Source organism: Hetaerina americana, unplaced genomic scaffold (assembly GCF_022747635.1).
Source record: "Hetaerina americana unplaced genomic scaffold, ioHetAmer1.1.p SCAF_68, whole genome shotgun sequence".
In the NCBI taxonomy this organism is placed as follows: domain Eukaryota; kingdom Metazoa; phylum Arthropoda; class Insecta; order Odonata; family Calopterygidae; genus Hetaerina; species Hetaerina americana.
Genome location: NW_027287294.1, coordinates 2,134,952 through 2,153,334, shown reverse-complemented (window position 1 = coordinate 2,153,334; position 18,383 = coordinate 2,134,952). Strand labels below are relative to the sequence as shown.

Genomic DNA, 18,383 nt, shown 5'->3' with positions numbered 1-18,383 from the left:
AGGAGGAAAGGATAAGGGTGTGAGGGTTTTTCAAATGGATGGGGAAAGGTGGGGTCACCTGCAAAAAAATATCTTCATATACTCGTATAACCACGCGCAGTCCCTACCTTGAAGGTTAATATTTATATTGAGCCGACTAGTGGGGGATTTCGATTACAAACATCCTGCCTCTTATTGTTCTTGGAAAAAATGACATTGTAAACCTGTCAGTCTTGTAATCTATCTCTCTAATCTTATATTCGTGATCCCTTCGCCCGCAATACGTTGGGGTTCGTATTATATTCTTGATGTCATCGGAAAAGGACCCATCTTTAAATGTTTTTAGTTTAAAAGTTTAAAGTTAAAGTTAAAAGTTTAATCTATATTGTAAACGCCGCTGTGTAAGGGAAGCCTAAATTTTCTAGCAAAGTAGTTATACTAAGTTAAGTAGTTGGTAATAACAATTTTTGACAAATCCAGCCCCCCTCCGCTGGACTCGATCTAATTCCGAAATCAAATTTATCTCTTGAGGATCCCATATACTGTCAGCATACTCTAGGTGTGGCCTGACTAGGGCAAGAAAACATCGTTCCTTCACTTTTTCGTCACATTTACCCAGCACTCTCTTTACAAATCCCAATTTTTTATTAGCACGACCGCATATTACTCGTATGTGCTTTCCCCAGGACAGATCTGGAGTAATTGTTACACCCAAGTATTTAAAGGAATCTACCTTCGCGATTTCTGTTTGTTTCTCTTTGTAATTAAATGGGGGGGTGTTACTCTTTTCCCAAAAATGTATTACTACGTTTTTTTCAAATTTAATTCCAATTTCCATGTATCGCACCAAGTCTGAATTGCATTTAAGTCGTTAACTAACGTTTCTCTGTCTTCGCGACTTCGAAAGTCCCCATAAATCACCGCATCGTCAGCAAAAAGACGGAGCCAGTTATTAACCATGGTACTGATGTCATTTATGTAAATAAGGAAGAAGTTTTTTTGATTTCTCTGTGATATTTATTGCAGATTTTCTTTTAGAAGTAACTCAAGTCAGCAAGTGTGGCTGGAATTGTATTTCTAAAGTACGTATTATTAGCGCCATGGCCGCCACAAGACGGGCGATCGAATCCTTCAAAGGGAGGAGAGACTGGGGTGGGGTGAAATGGGGGCGTATAGGGAAGGGGGAGAGTTCACGTTGAGAGCAAGCATGGGGGGGGGGAGAGAGAGAGGTGAGGGAGGCGACCTCAAGACGTAGTAAGAGGCTGATAAGAGGAAGACGGAATAAAAGGTGGAGGAAGAGTGAAGGCGCTCCACCTCGACGAATCCTTCCTACCTGAGGGCCTGTTACGCGTCGTCACCATGGCGACGGGCTGACTCGGAGACGCGATGGGGGCACCTGGTCGTCTTCTGCCTCGAAATCTGTAAAAGAAATAAAAACGCGTGTACACATGGGTGGTGACCACAAAAGGCAAAAAAATCACATAATTTCATGACGGAGGGATAGGAGAAGGGGGAACACTAGCAAAGACACATTTTCTGGAAGTGCTCATATTATTTTTTTTATCTTCCCTCGTGTTAATATACAAGTTTGTGTGCATATATATATATATATAGTTATATATATATATATATATATATATATATATATATATATATATATATATATATATATATTCGAAATGGAATGCTCTTCGGCGACGCACAATTATATAAAAACACAGAAGTAGATTGCGAAAACATAGAAACACCAAGAAAGGACACATAGGTAGTATGGATGTTTCGACGGCACGACCGTCGTCATCATGATGTCGTGATAGGGATAGTAAAAGGGATAGGAACAAATGTGAAGGACGAACACAGGAGAGGCGGGGAAGGCGGAATCGAGCAAATCACAAGCGCAAAAATATTTCCTTGAGCGGGACTTGAACCATTGTCATTTTCCATTTCTCCTTTAGTATTTCTCCATATATACAGGTATATAAAAATGTATGTATATAAAAAAATATATATATAAATATATATGTATATATATATATATATATATATATATATATATATATATATATATATATATATATATATATACCCAATCAAACACGAAATCCCGCCATATGGCGAACAAATATTATTTCACAAGGAAATAGATATAAGGAAAATGGATTGAACATATTTGAAGGATGGACACAGGAGAGGTGGGTAAGGCAGAATAAGGCAAATCACGTGCGTAAGGAAATATTTCCTTACGCTCGTGATTTGCCTGATTCCGCCTTCCCCACATCTCCTGTGTTCATCACACACACACAGACAGAATCACACATGAATCTCATCCGTTGCCCAGGAACAATCGGCCGTTAGCCAATGCCGCTTCTCAAAATTTAAAACGACTGCTCTTCTTCAACTCCTCCATTTTTTTTCGATGTCTTAGAATATTTATTTGAAATTATAGTTGGTATTGTCATCATCCAACCTGTTGACATTATTTCGCTGTTTTTCCCAAGCCTATAGCTTTTCTTATTTGCCGCGGGATGTATTTTATTTCCCACTTATCAGCAGTTTCGTACTCCCAAGAGCGTTGCGATGGTTTGGACTGAAGTGGATGTTTCCAGCTAGGGGGAAAGTCGACCCGTTCGTTTTCAATTGGTCTGCTCAGTTCCTTCTGAACTTTGTTCTCTTGACCTTGGAAAACAATTAACGCGAATCGACGGAATGAAACTCAAAAACATCCCATTTTGAATAAGCCCTGAGGAAATATTAAAAAAAACTAAAATGCATAGAATAATGTTGATGCAGGAACGTATACGAGGGGTGTTTGAAAAGTATCCGAACTCCGTTTTTTATATTATCTTTTATTGTAAGAGTGTTGTGCACTACGAATGTGATCCAAGAGGTTAGACGATCAACAAAGAATATTAAATTGAATTTCCGAAAAGATTGCGTGATGCCGTGAGAAAAAACGACCACGTTTCTGGTCAAGCGTTTGTCACTGGCTTCTTAACGGGCCAGCGCATTCATCGAACCTTGTTGTGCAGCAATTTTTGGCGAAACATAATATTTTACAGCTTCGCCAGCCTCCGTACGGTCCCGAAACATAGCTCCCTGCGACTTTTGGATGTTCTCAAAATTGAAAAAGGCGCTCAAAGGAAAGCGGTCCGAGACGACTCAAGAGTAGTGCGACGCGCAAGCTGAAGGCCATTCCAAAATCTGCGTTCGAGGACAGCTCTTAAGATGTGGAAGCACCCACCGCCGGGAGCGTGTGGTTCAATCAAATGGGCAAAACTACTTCGAAGGATGCCACACGGCCCGGATGACGAAGATTAGCACCAATGCGGAGAAATGAACGCAGGTCGAATAGTTTTCGGACACACTTCGCAGTATTGCTATAATAGCCACAGAATTCAAAGCAGAACTTAGGTTTTGAATAGATCCAAGGGTAGAGCTTACCTAATACTAATCCCTCGACTTGTTTCAAATATATGCCAAGGGTAAAATGGGAAAGGGATCAGATACTTCCCAACCTGCCAAAATAAGGTTTCTAGGTAATATCTGGCATGCTCAAAACCAAACACCATGGTGTGATCCATAGAAAAAATCACTGTGCCAATTTTCATGCCGCGATTTTATTTCATCGATCATTTTTCGGCAATATCGCACTTCCACCAAGGTCTGCAAATCTTATCGACACAATGCTGGGCGACGAAAAATTATGTCGTGAAACTGACGCGGTGACTTTTTTCTCAGGCGTATCGTGAATTTTCACGCTGTGGAGAAATAATTTTTATCCAAAAAGATGTGAATCTGAATGTATCCAGGGTGTCGCCTAGAAATAAAATCTGGGTCCATTATCATAGGCGTTCTACCCAATAGACTGTTCTTTTAGCTGGTTTAAGCATATCTTCACGACTTCCATGATTTCGACAGGATTTATACGAAGTAATATCGTAAGTCAGCATGTCATAACCGCTGTAGTATGGCCAACAGTACACATGTTCCACCCAAGGACAAAAAAAATCATATGTTAACATGAATACTCCTCCCCTAGAGGCTAAAAGTTGTTCACCAACTTCAATTTTGAGTACTTTAGAAAATAAAAAATTGCAGATCTTCTAAGTACGGCCTAAAGTAAACATTATGATAAACGCATTTGAGTTTTATCGCCTGTTTTAAAAATACTGTGAGTTAAAAATAGATGCAGGGCCCACATCTCTTCATTTACATCCTACATCACACTCACACTATCTGTTGGTTTATCATATGCTTTTCCATCAATCATTGACGTCTACATTACCCATATCGTCTTTGCAAATTTCTGCTATTGATTTATTTAGAGCACCCATAAATTCTTTGCATTCTATGAAAAAGTTCAAATACGTCGACTCAATCTCGGTGCGGGGGGAAATGGCGTAAATTCAAGAAGAATTCATCCCGTGAGACATCGATGATTTCAGTATTAAAAATTACACCACCCAAAATAAATATTAGTTCAAACATAAATGGCATGTTTTCTCGGAAGCAACAGATTCCCCTTAGTCGCGTCTAGTATCCCCACTCAACTGGTTCATGCATACTTGATGTGCTCGGGATATTTTCCAAGGGGATCCTGAGACGGGAGGATCGAATCTTGGAAATAAAAATATATCACGTCTTGGTCCAGTAGACCTTTTGACCCGGGGAGTTTCAGAAATGACCATCGGTCGGTGCAGCTGGGGTATCTTTTCGAAGAAGTGAGATTCGGTACCCTCATTTGATATCCAGTTCTCTTCACATACGATGTTCACGATGAAGAGGAATTCGGTTGATGAAAAGAAACTACGATGAAGAAAAGATGTGAAAGTTCATCACAAATAAAAAATATATTTATATCCAGAGAAAAAAATCCAGGAGTACCTAGCTTATATCGGAAGATTGTATTGAAAATGGAAATACAAATTTTGGCTAGAATCCAATCAATTTCTATTGTATGCATTACTATTTTCCAGACCCTAATGTTGTGCTTTTTCCCTAATTTCTACCGAAAATATACACCGGCGAAAAAAGTCCGTATATGCCTGAGAACTGAGATAAAAATCGGAAATACTATTTAAAAAAACAATAAAAGTTTCATGGGAAATCATTTTGTTGGATTTACATTTCCCTACTTTTTCCTCTCAAACCTCTCAAAGAACGCGATGGATTTCTCCCGATTTTATTTCCAGATACTAAAAAGGTCTGATGAGCTTAACTTGTGTGAATCGTTCCTTTTCGAGTGGTTCTGGTCGTTTTATAATAAGATCCAAAACAGGCATCGAATTATTCTCAAAAACTAAAATAAATATAGTTTCCATTCTGTTTCACCAATTATACCGCCTGTATCACCATTATAACATTCCCGAAATTAATTTTGAAAATTGGACTTTCCCATTCTAGGAAGATGGTTAAGACAGAGGCTTTCACACTTGGTTTTCAACGTACATGCTGAGGAAATGGTAAAAGGGGAATGAGAGAACTGGAGGTAGGAATGAAAATTGATGGAGACTTCATGAAATAAGTTAGGTTCACTGATGACACAGCTTCAACTTGTCAGTCAGCCAAGGGGTTGCCAGCACTACTGAATGCATTCGAAATTCAATATAATAGATATTTGACGAGAATACATATAAATAAAACAAAGGTTATGCCGTTTTTAGGAAAGAGGGAAGCAAAGTTGAACGTTAACATTGGAATTCAGAAATTAGATTGGGTAAAATCGGGTTTTTTCAACTAAAATGGTCACAATGCTAAGTAAATAACAAGAAGAATTCCATTATTCTGAGAACTCTCCATATTAGAGGGCGTTGATGACAGGAATGTTGAATAAGAATTTTTTTTTAAGGTAATCTACCGGTTAAGGTAGGTTTTTGGATGGATACAACTATCAAAAAAATATTTTATTACTCCTAACAAAACACAAAATCCATCATCCTACTCTACATCAGGTCCCTCTTCATCTCTGAGTACTTTCTTCCTCCCTTCATCCCGTCCAACATCACTATCCTGTTCCTTCCCTTTCCTCTTTTGCCCAACATTCTACCCTCTATCATAGTCTTCAACATCCCACTGCCGGTCAACACCCCCTTCATCCACTTTTCCTGCCTCCATAGGATTGCTCCCAACAAACCCCTCTCTTCGCCCACCATACCAAGTACTTCCTCATTTTTTTTCTTCTCTGTCCATTTCACCTTCTCCATTCTTCTCCACACCCACATTTCAAAAGCCTCCAATCTACGTCTATCCTCCTGCTTCAATGACCACGTTTCCGCACCGTACATAGCTACGCTCCATATCAAAGTTTTTACGAGTCTTTTCTTAACATCCTTACTCAATGTCCCTGTCATCAACTCCCTCCTCCTTGTGAAAGCCTCTTTTCCTAGCGCAATTCTTCTCCTTACGTCCCTACTACTTTGACCGTGTTGGTCCAAAACACTACCGAGATACGTAAACTGTTCTACCTGCTCTATTTTTTGCCCACCTATTTTAATGTTAAGCTTGGCCTTTTTCTTTATAGAAAATCGCATAACCTTTGTTTTATTAATATTGATTCTCATCCCATACCTGTCGCACTGAATTTCCAATTCACTCAGCAATTCTTGCCACCCCTTGGCTAACTGACAAACTAAAGCTTGGTCATCAGCAAACCTAACTGATTTTACGCATTCCCCACCCACCTTCATTCCTACCTCCAGTTCTTCCCACGCCTATTTAACCATTTCCTCTGCATACAGGTTGAACTGCAACGGTGATAATGGGCAACCCTGCCTTACACCTCTTCCTAACACTGCCCAACCGGACTCCCCGTTCCCCACTCGCACCTGAGCAGTCTGAGACATGTACAGGTTGCGGATTAGCCTCCTTTCCCTCCAATCTATTACTATCTTCTGCAGAATACTCATTAGTTTTTCCAAATTCACTCTATCAAACGCTTTTTCGAAATCTACGAAACAGGCAAATACCTCCTGGTTGTGTTCTATATTCCTCTCGATTAATAATCTCATTACTGCAATGGCATCACGCGTACCTCTCCCCTTCCTAAACCCAAACTGATCATCCCCTAAGTAATCATTTGCCCTACTCTCTATCCTTTTGTTTATGATCCTGAGAACAACTTTAGCTGCGTGGGATATCAAACTAATTGTCCTATAGTCCTCACATGACGTGGCCTTTACCTTTTTCGGAATAGGAACTAAAACTGATCTCACAAAGTCTTCCGGCCAGATTCCCTCCTCATAAATACTACGGATCAGCCCATATAGCCTCTTCATCCCACATTTTCCTAAGCATTTTAAAAGTTCCACGGGAATGTTATCTACCCCCACGGCCTTATTTAGTTTCATCTCCCTTAATGCCCTTTCTATCTCATTGTCTAGTATGCCTGGACCTAAGTTGTCCTCCTCTACGTCATTTTCTTTTTCAATGTCTAACTTTGTTGGTCTGAGTTCTTTACCATACAGTTCTTCTATGTACTCCTTCCATCTCTCTTGGATCTTTCCTGCGTCAACTATTACCTTACCCGCCTTATCTCTAACTGTTAGCATAGCTCTTCCTTTCTTACTTCCCGATAACGATTTAACTTTGCTGTACAGCGCACCGATTTCACCCTTCCTCTGCAGACTTTCCATATCCTCGCACTTCGTCTTCCACCATGCTTCTTTTGCTTTATTTTTTGCCCGCCTCAATTTATTGTTCAATTCTTTGTACTTCATTTTGCCTAATTCTGTATTTATATTCTTCAATTTTCGCCGCTCATCCATCTTTGTAATCATCTCATCCGTGATCCATGGTTTCCTAGTCCTTTTAGCGTTAACGGTTCCAACAGTGTCTTTTGCGGCTTTAGACAACCCCTTCTTGATTATTTCCCATTTTTCTTTGATAGTACTAAGCCCTTTACCATCCTCCATGATTTTCTCTACCGCCTGTTTGTATTCCTTCCTTTCCAACTCATTTAACGCTTCTACATTCCATTTTCTAACTCGCCGCCCCTGCCTTATCTTTTTGAAACGTACGCTACATTTCATAACAACTAAATTGTGGTCTGAGTCCGCATCCGCTCCCGGGAAGCTGTGGGAATTTATCACACTGTTCCTAAACCTGTGTCTAACCAGGATATAATCTAGCTGATATCTTCCTGAGTCACCTGGCATTTTCCATGTATACCTGCGTCTTTTGTGGTGTCTAAACCAAGTGTTGGTGATGACTAACCCCTGTCTTCTGCAGAACTCAACTGCTTTCTCCCCGCGGTCATTCCTCGTGCCTAAACCGTAGTCCCCCACCTCATCACCATTTCTTCCTTCGCCTACCGTCGCATTCCAATCCCCCATCACTATCAAATGTTTCCCTGCAGGAACACACACGATCATGTCCTCTAACTGATCGTATATCCTATCGACCTCTTCTTCCTTATGGTTGCTCGGTGGCATGTATACCTGAATAATAACCAAGTTCGTCGGTTCTGCTTTTATCTCCACTAGTAGTATTCTATCCGTTACCTGCTCTATGTTGACTACGCTTCTTCCTACCTCTTCATTTAATACTAAGGCAACCCCTCGTTGGCTCTCGTCCCCACCGCTGTATATTATTCTATACTTATCACTCCAGTAATCTGCGCTATCTTTCCATCTCACCTCGCATAGACCTAAAATATCTATATTTCCCCTTTCCATCTCTCGCTTAACATTCTCCAATTTCCCTGTCCTCATCATTGTCCTAACATTCCACGTTCCTATTCTAACTAATTTGGTCTTCTTCTCCTGCGTTTTCTGTCCTGCTGCTGCTGCTGGTTTTCCCTTGCAAGGGTTTCGTGGGATGACGACCGCGGAAGCCCTGCCTCCCCCGCTGCCGGGCACGACACACGGCCGATTGGGCCGAGCCCCGTGGTTGCCAGGACTCAAAATATCTCTATTGTCCATCATATTTTTCTTGGGAATGATAATTGAGGTGGTTTCCCGTTGCCTTCCTCAATAGTGTTTTTAACGTGACACCATCACTTATTGACCGCCCCACTGGGGTCAGACGCCATTGCAGCCGCCTCACTGAGGAACAGACGCTGCGTGGACTACCTTTCGTCTGGCTCCTAACCTTCGACCTATCTGGCATGGGTGACCCTACCAGGAGCAATAATTATTACTCCCGCCAGCACAGCTCTAGGGGTCATCGGAACGCACAAGCCCTTCCACCACGTCAAGGTTGTAGTCCGGAGAGGGTGAATAAGAATATTAATGAAAAAAAATAGTAACCTTGTGATTCCACTGAAAATGTATTGAAATACGACCCGGGTTCCTACCTTCATGGTCATCTTCAGGTAAAAAAAATTTTCAGTGAAATCACAAAGTTTTTTCATTTCGAATATGAATCGATTGAATCAAAGTTACTGAAGCAGGAGGATAGCATGGTCACTGAAGCAGGAGGATAGACGTGGATTGGAAGCTTTTGAAATGTGAGTATGGGAAGAACGGTGAAGGTGAAATGGACCGAAAGAAAAACAAATGAGGAAGCAATAGACATGGCGATAGAGGAGAAGAGGGTGGATTGCTGAGAGAAATTCGAAAGTGGCCGGAGAATAGCGGGTGTAGAGCGTTCTGATTAGCGGGAATTTTTCAGATGGTGAATCACAAATTTTTCCGGACATATTTAATTTCCTTTTGAAAAAATTTGCAAATTGGAGTCAAAACTCTAAATACGAAAAATAGGGCCTACATCTCTCTCTAATGGTACACCAAAACCAATAATAGGCCTTGTACTGCCATCAAATCTGAAGATAAGCCATTAGATCGCTCGTTGTAATCACGACTGAAACCAACGGTGAAAAATCGCCGGAGTATAGTATATCCGACATGAATCTACGATATTCCGTTCAAGGTCAGGCAAGTGACCCAGAGCATTTTTCGTGACTGAAAATTAATAATGATCAGAGATTCTCTCCATTCGACTATACGGCTTGTGCTTCAATAGCGAGACGACGTTTCGATCTCGCGGTTTGTGATTCATTTGAAATCGATTTACGAAAGGATTTTGTAGGTCTTGACGATAATAAAAAAAAACTCGACTTTGTGTGAAGCTAAAAAGTCTTCGTGAGTAAACTAATTTCGACTCCCTTGGGTGAGGATGCACCCTCGAACGCAGCCTAAGTCTTTTAGAAAGCGCTTCTGGATCGAGATCGGAAGGCACCAATGGTTGCAACGTTTCGGCTATTTAAGCACTCGTTGATCGAGGGAGTTCTTTACAAAATAAAGCTTCTGTTTAGACATCCACACGAATGGTTATATTTTCCGATGCAAAAACTCAAAAAATTACGAAGAATGTAAATCTATGCAATATGAATGTAAATTCTCGCAGTTCACTCTCCAGGAGCAATACTTATTTAGTAACGCTAGCAATGTATGATGTCACCGGTATCACAAGTTCGTCTTTAGTTTGGAATGATATAAAGACTTTTATGACGACATAATATTCCCCCTCCATTGAAAAAGAGATGTAAATTAAGGCACTTAATGGCCAACTTTTCCACTATTTCCAAAAAAAAGGGATATCCTTTTGAGAGAAACTGCTAAATTGCATGGTCCCCGAGATATTTAGCAGAAGGAAAAGAAAAATTGTTACGACATACTTAAACGGAGTACTAAACTACGTAAAACAAAGAGAAATATGAGTTATAAAGGATAAACCCCTCGTTCTAATTGGCCTTATCTATAAAACTCCTCAAAGAGGTCACCCTGTTTCAGCGTCCTATACGACGGACTGTGCTCTGCGACTATGGCGGTTTCCAATGACTAACCCCGCCCCGAAAGAGCATATTAAAAATTGTAGAAAAATACTCCACCGTCTTAACGTTTCAATCAAAGACACCTGAAGCAGGAAACCTGAGCACTATCCACTGAAACTAGCCAATAGTAACGTAATCGTGGAGCCGATTCAAAGGCAACGAGGACTCCAGCACAAATAAGAACATAAAAGAATGCCCAACGAAGGCTGCGTTGCCCGAGAGTTACGAAACTATCAACGCAGAGCAGCAACGAAAAAAACAACTGGCAATCGCTTGTTCAACTCTCGTCAAAATACGCACGGAGCACTGTAGTCTTCTGTTTTACTTTCTCTCTGCTCTGCCGAGAAAGGAGATGTGTCGGCTGCGGCGGCGCGACTCCAAATGGGATACAGGTGAACGTAGCTTTAAAACCAGCGGTCTCTATCTCTCTCTTTACTTCTATTGCTCTCTCTCTCCCATCGCCTCCCGCGCCGGCAACGCCGTGAGGAGCGGACGGCCGCCTCTCGCATCGCGGGAAACAGAAAACGATCAAGGCGGAAAGCCGGGAGGGAACACAGATGCCGAAGTAAAGGAAGCTTCACTTATGCGTGTGAATGTATGTATGTGTGTGTGTGTGTGGGTGTGCGTGTTTATATATATATTTATATATATGTGTGTGTGTGTGTGTGTGTGTGTGTGTGTGTGTGTGTGTGTGTGTGTGTGTGTGTGTGTGAGCCGCGGTAGTCCAGGGGGTAGAGCGTTGGACTATTGACCGGAGGGGCCCGGATTCGATTCCCGGGCAAGGCACTCTGGGCACCTGAAGCTCCACCCAAGCTATGTGATTTTTAGGGTACCAGATCTTCCTGAAAAACCATAACCGGCACAGGGAAAGGAACTGGTCCCCCTACCCTGATGTGTGGCTTTCACACGCCGTTGGGCTTAGTACTGGGTGAACTCTACCATCAACTATGAAGCCGACTTTCGGGTTCGTTACTATATCTATATATATATATATATATATATATATATATATATATATATATATAGTTAAACAACAAAATACATGTATATATACATATATTGTGAAGGAGGAAGAAGAAGAAGGAAGAGAAGATTTCGGATAGGAAGAACTAAAAGTACCGCGACTATAACTTTTCGGTATGTTCGATCCGAGGGTAGGACAAAAGACGGCTGCCGCACTGTCATATTCCGCACGCACGCGTCAGATAGATAGGGTTGGCAATATCTCACGAAGACGAAGCCCAACGATATGTGTATGTAAATACGGAAACGCGGCAGTAATAATGCTCCGTTTATGAAAATTACTGGTCAATTCACTGGAACTTTGAAAACAATTTTTACTGTAATACGAATTATTCTAAGACTACGACTCCTCTGAAAATTTGACATAATGCAAGAACCGGAGAAAATTCATTTTCACTAAAACACCCACATTGGTAAACTATTTGTAACGGGTAAAAATCCTCAGACTCTGAGAAAAGGGTATAAGGCCTCTCAGGCTCGGTGATCGAAGTATTAAAAGAAGTTTGTTTTAATTTTCCTTCAAAGGAATCCTTGGTTCCGCAAGGACGTGCAAAAATAATTTGGAATCCATTAATTCACCTAGAAGTGCGTACACACATACGCACACACAGGTATTTTAAGGGGGACCGAATTTTTTGCCGCCAACCAAACATATCATACCAAAAGAAAACAATATTTCCATAGATCTAGAGAAAAAAAAGAATGGGCCTAAGATAGGTTACCTGAGGAAATCGGCCGCCCGAATCGGAAATTCTTACACCCGCCGGAGGGAATGTCAGATGGGGAAATAGAGGCGGGAAATAACTTGCCCGTCTTTTAGGAGACCGACAAACTGCTCGCGGGCACACACCCACAGACGCACACGGACACGCAACACAGGGATACAGCTCAGCTCCTGACACGAAGAAAAAGGCGAAGCACAGAATTCCCTTATTCTTTCTCCCTCTCGAAAAAAACTTCTCACGCCCACGCGGCAGCGGACACGAGCGTGTTCATGCGTGGTTCGGGATGGAAAGAGCACCACGAGGATCATGACCCGCCTGTTCACCCTCCCCCCCTTCACTTCCCACCCCCTCCCCTCCACTCGGAACCCTCTCCTTTGCCCACCCCCGAATACGCCACCCCTCCCCCCGACGGCGCATGCTCAGGTTCCGCGAAGTCCGCCGACACCGCGACGGGGAGATGGGGAGTTGGGTGTGGGGGGACGGACAGGAAGGAAGAGAGGGGGTGTAGGCAGAGGAATGATAAGGGAAGGGCGCAAAAGGGAATTGGAGGGAGTGGGTGATGGGTGGGGGAGGGGAAAGGAGATAAATGGAGAATTGGGCGCACCGGAGTGAAGTGGCGAAGTTTTTGGGGTAGGACCGGCTTTTTCTTTTTTTTCATTCCGTCCCGTTAATGTATTTTTTTAACCTAAAAATTCATTTCAGACTAGAATGCAGGACCTAGGCGAACAAAAGATGCGTCTTTTGGCGAGATTGATAGATAAACAAGGCTTCATACGGGCGAAATTGAGAACGTTCGGGTTCTTATCTATTCAGTCACACTCAACGGGTCGGTGATATGGTTGTTCGATAATCATCTTCTAATATTGGCTGTCGATTATAAACGAATTTAGATGCATCGAATTAGTGTAACTCATGTCCTTTAGTTGCATTCATTAGTATCGATCATGTCGTTGATATCGAGTAATATCGATCTTATCATATTGTAATGTCTTAATCGTCAAAAATAAATTATCTTCCTTATCGAACTTGTTCGACATTCGACTACATCGTTATTGTCGTCCGTATCGATTATTTCCATGGATTAATACAAACATCGACTAACTTATATCGAACTGGTCGGCATGAAAAATATCGATATTCATTCGATATATATCTTTGTATTGCGCAGAAAAAGTAATCGCAGGAAGTTAGTGATGGGCCTAAACACGACGTGTACATGTTATTGCATTTTCAGCCAACATCGTTCAATTCAATTGTTTTATTAATCAAAATCCCACTGTCACGATGTCATCACTTAGAATAAATCCAAAAATCGACATAACTACATGGAGAACAACGAAAATTGAGGTTCTGTAATGACCTCGCAATTATTACAGTTGTTAATACGGTTATTGAAGCATCTATTGCATATTTAATAACAAATCGTCCATTTAAACACGATCAGAGCCTCCTTAGAACGTTTCCGTAATCATTTCTACGTTTCTAAGCTGAAAAAGCAAATGCGAACCTCATTCACACTTCTGTGATTCGGATTATAGCATGGCTATGACACGTCAGGAACACCGGTGCAACTAGATAAAAGAAACTTGAAAGTGCTTAAAACTAGGTTTACCGAAATATTAGAAAGAGAATGTAATCCAAAGCTTTATTACGTGATATTCTTCAAAACTCACTTTTAATAAGTTCTAGTATTTGAGAAACATCGGAGGAGCACCCAAATTTGGGCATTTCAAAAGTAATTCCTCTCAAAATTACAGAATACTAACATTTAATTAATATTGAGACTTATTAAGAATACATAACCGATAAGATAATTTAAATCACTTCCATTTGACAGACGTTTTATGAGGATGAAAATCAAATGCTGAGATGCAGGAAAAAGGTTTTATAAGATTCTTCAGCACGCAAGTTTTTTTTGTGGTAATCAGATTGATCTATGCATTAGCAATATGCGATAACACCAAAATGTATGTCTCGTGTCTGAAAACTACACTAATATTCATATAATACTATTTTTTTTCAATTTTATTACTTTTATTTTTTAACGACAATTTATAAAATACAGTAGACTGATGGCGTGCTGTTTCATTTGACTCATCGCTGCTATGGACGTGTTATTTGTATGGCCTGAAAACTATTATTAAAATTATTTGTATAATTATATAATGAGGAATTCAGTCCTATCACATGCCGTATTTTGATTATTTATAAAACACAGCATTATTCCCCCGAATTTTTCAATCAACATACTGTTTAACTTTGAATATGCAAACGCATCAACTATTGCCAAACGTATTTGAGTCAAGCCGCCATTTTCCTCTTCACGAGGAGAAATTCGTAAATTTTGCGATTTATTAATTTGATTTATTCCATAGTAAATTTGAAAGTCATATTTATAACGAAACAAACAAAAAACTTCAAATTCTCAGACACAAAAAACTTGCAGTCTTAGTTTTAATGAAGATACCACAGAACAGAGCTCATAAGAGTCAAACAAAATCTTTTTTAAGAAATAAATACGAGAATTCAAGCGTAAAAAACCTCAGTTATTTAAAATTCCAATGGAAAAACTCTCCGTTAAGAGTTGCTTCACGTGAAAAATTCAAGATATCCGCGGTTACATAAACGAAATTTTAAGACCTTATTAGCTTAAGGTGAGATTTAAAATGTCTAATTACCTTAATTTCCAGACCTTCGGCGTGCATTTTAACGAGGAAAATCGAACAAAAAAATAGAATGAAAAAGATACAATTAATTAATAATAATTGCGATACTTAAAGGTCGTAATGGGTAGCTTAACGTGTACGGCTAAATGAGAGAAATGAGATGGGTTAAAATCCGATTAATTCTCAACGGGGTAGTTCCTCCCCCTAATATCCTGGGTGTCAGAACTTCCTGTGAATCCGCAGGTCCTTCCCTCGGAAAGAAACTGGCACCACCTCTATAAGTCAAGACGTACGCAAACCAGTCAGCCACCGGGGGTCAATTATCACCAGATGACCCCTGTCCTCAAACTTATCTAGCAGGCCTTTTGCCTGAAGGCTGCCTTAGTTGGTCAAGATGCCGTTGACAGATGACATACGCGGCGAACACAATGGTATGGTGAATATCCATTAGCATTTACGTAGACATATTAGACCAATTAGACGTATTTTCCAAATTACAGTACTTTTAAATTGCATGAAATTGGTACCCATAAGGGGTTAAAAAGGGGGTCGGGTTGGTAAGGCGGATAGCGCAATGGCATCCCACCTCGAGGGTAAAGGTTCGAATTCCGTCATTGGTAGAATTTTCCAGTTGTGTTCCGACCCCTATTTCGATAGCTATGTGGAGAGCAAATGCAATACGCCGCCCCTGGGATGGGACGTTAAATTGTGTGACACCTTGGCCGTCTTTATTTTTATTTGTTTATGCCACTCTTAGACGCATGGCTTCTCTCTAAACCTCATAACCTAACAATCCTTCCTCTATTACATCATCAACCTATTCGTGTAAATGGTGTAAATGACCCCGACTGACAGGTCAGGTGTCACCCCAATAAATGCACACTATTATAGCAGTGGCTTAAGGTAGGTGTTTGGATGGACATAATTACTAATTAAATCATTTGTGACCCCTAGGAAAACACAACATCCTATTCTACATCAGGTCCCTCTTCATCTCTGAGTACTTTCTTCCTCCCTTCATCCCGTCCAACATCCCTATCCTGTTCCTTCCCTTTCCTCGTTTGCCCAACATTCTCCCCTCTATCACAGTCTTCAACATCCCACTGCCGGCCAATACCCCCTTCATCCACTTTTCCTGCCTCCATAGGATTGCTCCCAACAAACCCCTCTCTTCGCCCACCATACCAAGGACTCCCTCGTTTGTTTTCTTCTCTGTCCATTTCACCTTCTCCATTCTTATACATATATATATTTATTTATTTATTTTATTATATATATATATATATATGTGGGGGTCACGGTAGTCCAGGGGTTAGAGCATTGGACTGCTGACCAGAGGGGCCCGGGTTCGATTCCCAATCTGCAAGGCAATCTGGTTCCCTTTAGCTACATCCAAGCTATGTGATTTTTCGGACACCAGAACTTCCTGGAAAACCATAACCGGCTCAGGGAAAGGAACTGGACCCCCTATCGTGATTGATTTTTTCACTGAATATTTTCTTTATTTTTTTGCTTACACCCCCTGCCACACATTTTTTAGGTGGATCGCGGAGTATTTATTATTTTATTTATTGTAGATGTGGAATGGCTCGAATATGAACATTTAAAATTTTTTACAATTTAGCAAGGAATTCGAATTGGCCTGAAGGTTTGAGAAAAGCGTCCCAGGTGAGTAAAGCGTCAATGGTGAATACACTGTTAAGATGAATGCGGAACGTTAGAAAATACGTATTGGGATCCCCAGGGGAAAAAGACAGCGTCGAATCGTCTCAATCTGGCAGAAACTCGCAACCTGGAGAAAATTGTCCCCTCGCTTACTCACCCGATTTTCGCATCTATTTAAAAAAAAATAATTCGTGATAAATATACAATGGCGTTCTTTTCCCATAATCCACCGCGTCATCACCTCGGTTGCGCAGTGCATTTCTCCGACATGACTGCCGAAATAAAGTTTTCCTAGTACGAAATAAATAAATAGGGATAAAAAAATAACACGACGACGGATAGCATTGTGGGAAGAGGAGGGGTGTGGTTGGGTTTTTTAGGCTTCCGTTTCCCATGAATCAAACTGGAACGCAGTCATAATGATCCGCCTCGTTTCTCCTCCAAAGGCGTTTCAAAAAAAATCTAGAAAAAAGATTCTCCCCCGCCCCATTTCTCCACCAGTAGTACTTAAATCCAAGGGATGATATTTCACCCGAGTTACGCAACGGGTAACCCTTGCCGCTCTCAAGGAGAACAGAATGACCTCCCACAACATATAGTACGCCTTAGACGTGCGTGTACAGTCAGAAGAAACCGGAGTCGTACACAAAAGGCTTTCTAGTACATTAGCCATGCATACGTAAGAGAAAGTCGGTTGGTGGAGACTCAAGTGTCGAAGGAAAAACACAGGAGGGAGATCGAGGAAGGGGCGAGAAATTCATAGGAGATTCCTTTTGCCCCCTTCGAGGATTCTAAACTCACCAGGCCTCTTTGATGCTTAACCTATCCAGACCTAGATTTATTAGAAAACCTATGCTAGTGCAATGGAAAACTTTTTAAATAATAATTTATCTTCTATATTTCAATCCTAATACGAGGGTTGCGATTCATATTTTGAGCCTTGTCAAAACTAAGTGCTTTAGGCGCCATCTGACGTTTCCACCTGAAAGTTTGACCCTTTTAACGCTAACTTTCTTCAGAAAACTTTGTCGTTTGATCATAACTTGTGTTGTCTACAGTGACTCAAAAATTTTGTCCCAGCGAAAAAATTGGAGTTAACTCGTGAACACCTACGTGCGATGAGTTTTTTACGACTTTCGACGTGGATTATCGAGACAGAAGTGCATTGATCAACTTACTTCCACTTTTGGCGATGAAGCCCCATCATTTGCCACTGTGAAACGCTGGTAAAACGAATTCCATCATGAACGCCGTCCGCTCAGCGTCGAAAGTCGTGAAGGTCGTCCAAAATCAGTTGTTGCGCCAGAAAACATTGATACTGTGCAAGAACTATTAAATGAAGATCGTCATGTGACTTATCGTAAGATTGAGGCATCCTTGTGAATTAGTTTGACGAGTATCAATGAACATTTAGCTGTGAAAAAAATTTGTTCCCGTTGGATCCTGTATAATTTGAAAAAATCTCAAAACGATGCTCGTGTCATTTTGTTCAAAGAAACGCTCCAGGAATGGTGGTGCATCAAAAGCTGTGTATGGCATCTACACAGGTGAGTT

The 18,383-nt window shown here is 41.0% G+C and overlaps 1 long non-coding RNA gene across 2 annotated transcripts in view; it reads right to left on the bottom strand.

Annotated features, from left to right (window-relative positions):
• LOC139696118 (uncharacterized) overlaps window positions 1–18,383 on the bottom strand; it is a 164,653-nt gene that overhangs the window by 100,963 nt on the left and 45,307 nt on the right. Inside the window, exons 1-2 of one of the 2 annotated variants that reach the window (XR_011702585.1) lie at window positions 12,496–12,764; window positions 1,313–1,398 (exon numbers count right to left, since the gene is read on the bottom strand). This is a non-coding gene — a long non-coding RNA (uncharacterized lncRNA). Of the gene's footprint in view, window positions 1–1,312; window positions 1,399–12,495; window positions 12,765–18,383 lie in introns of those variants that run through there. The other variant, XR_011702584.1, reaches the window with a different exon arrangement.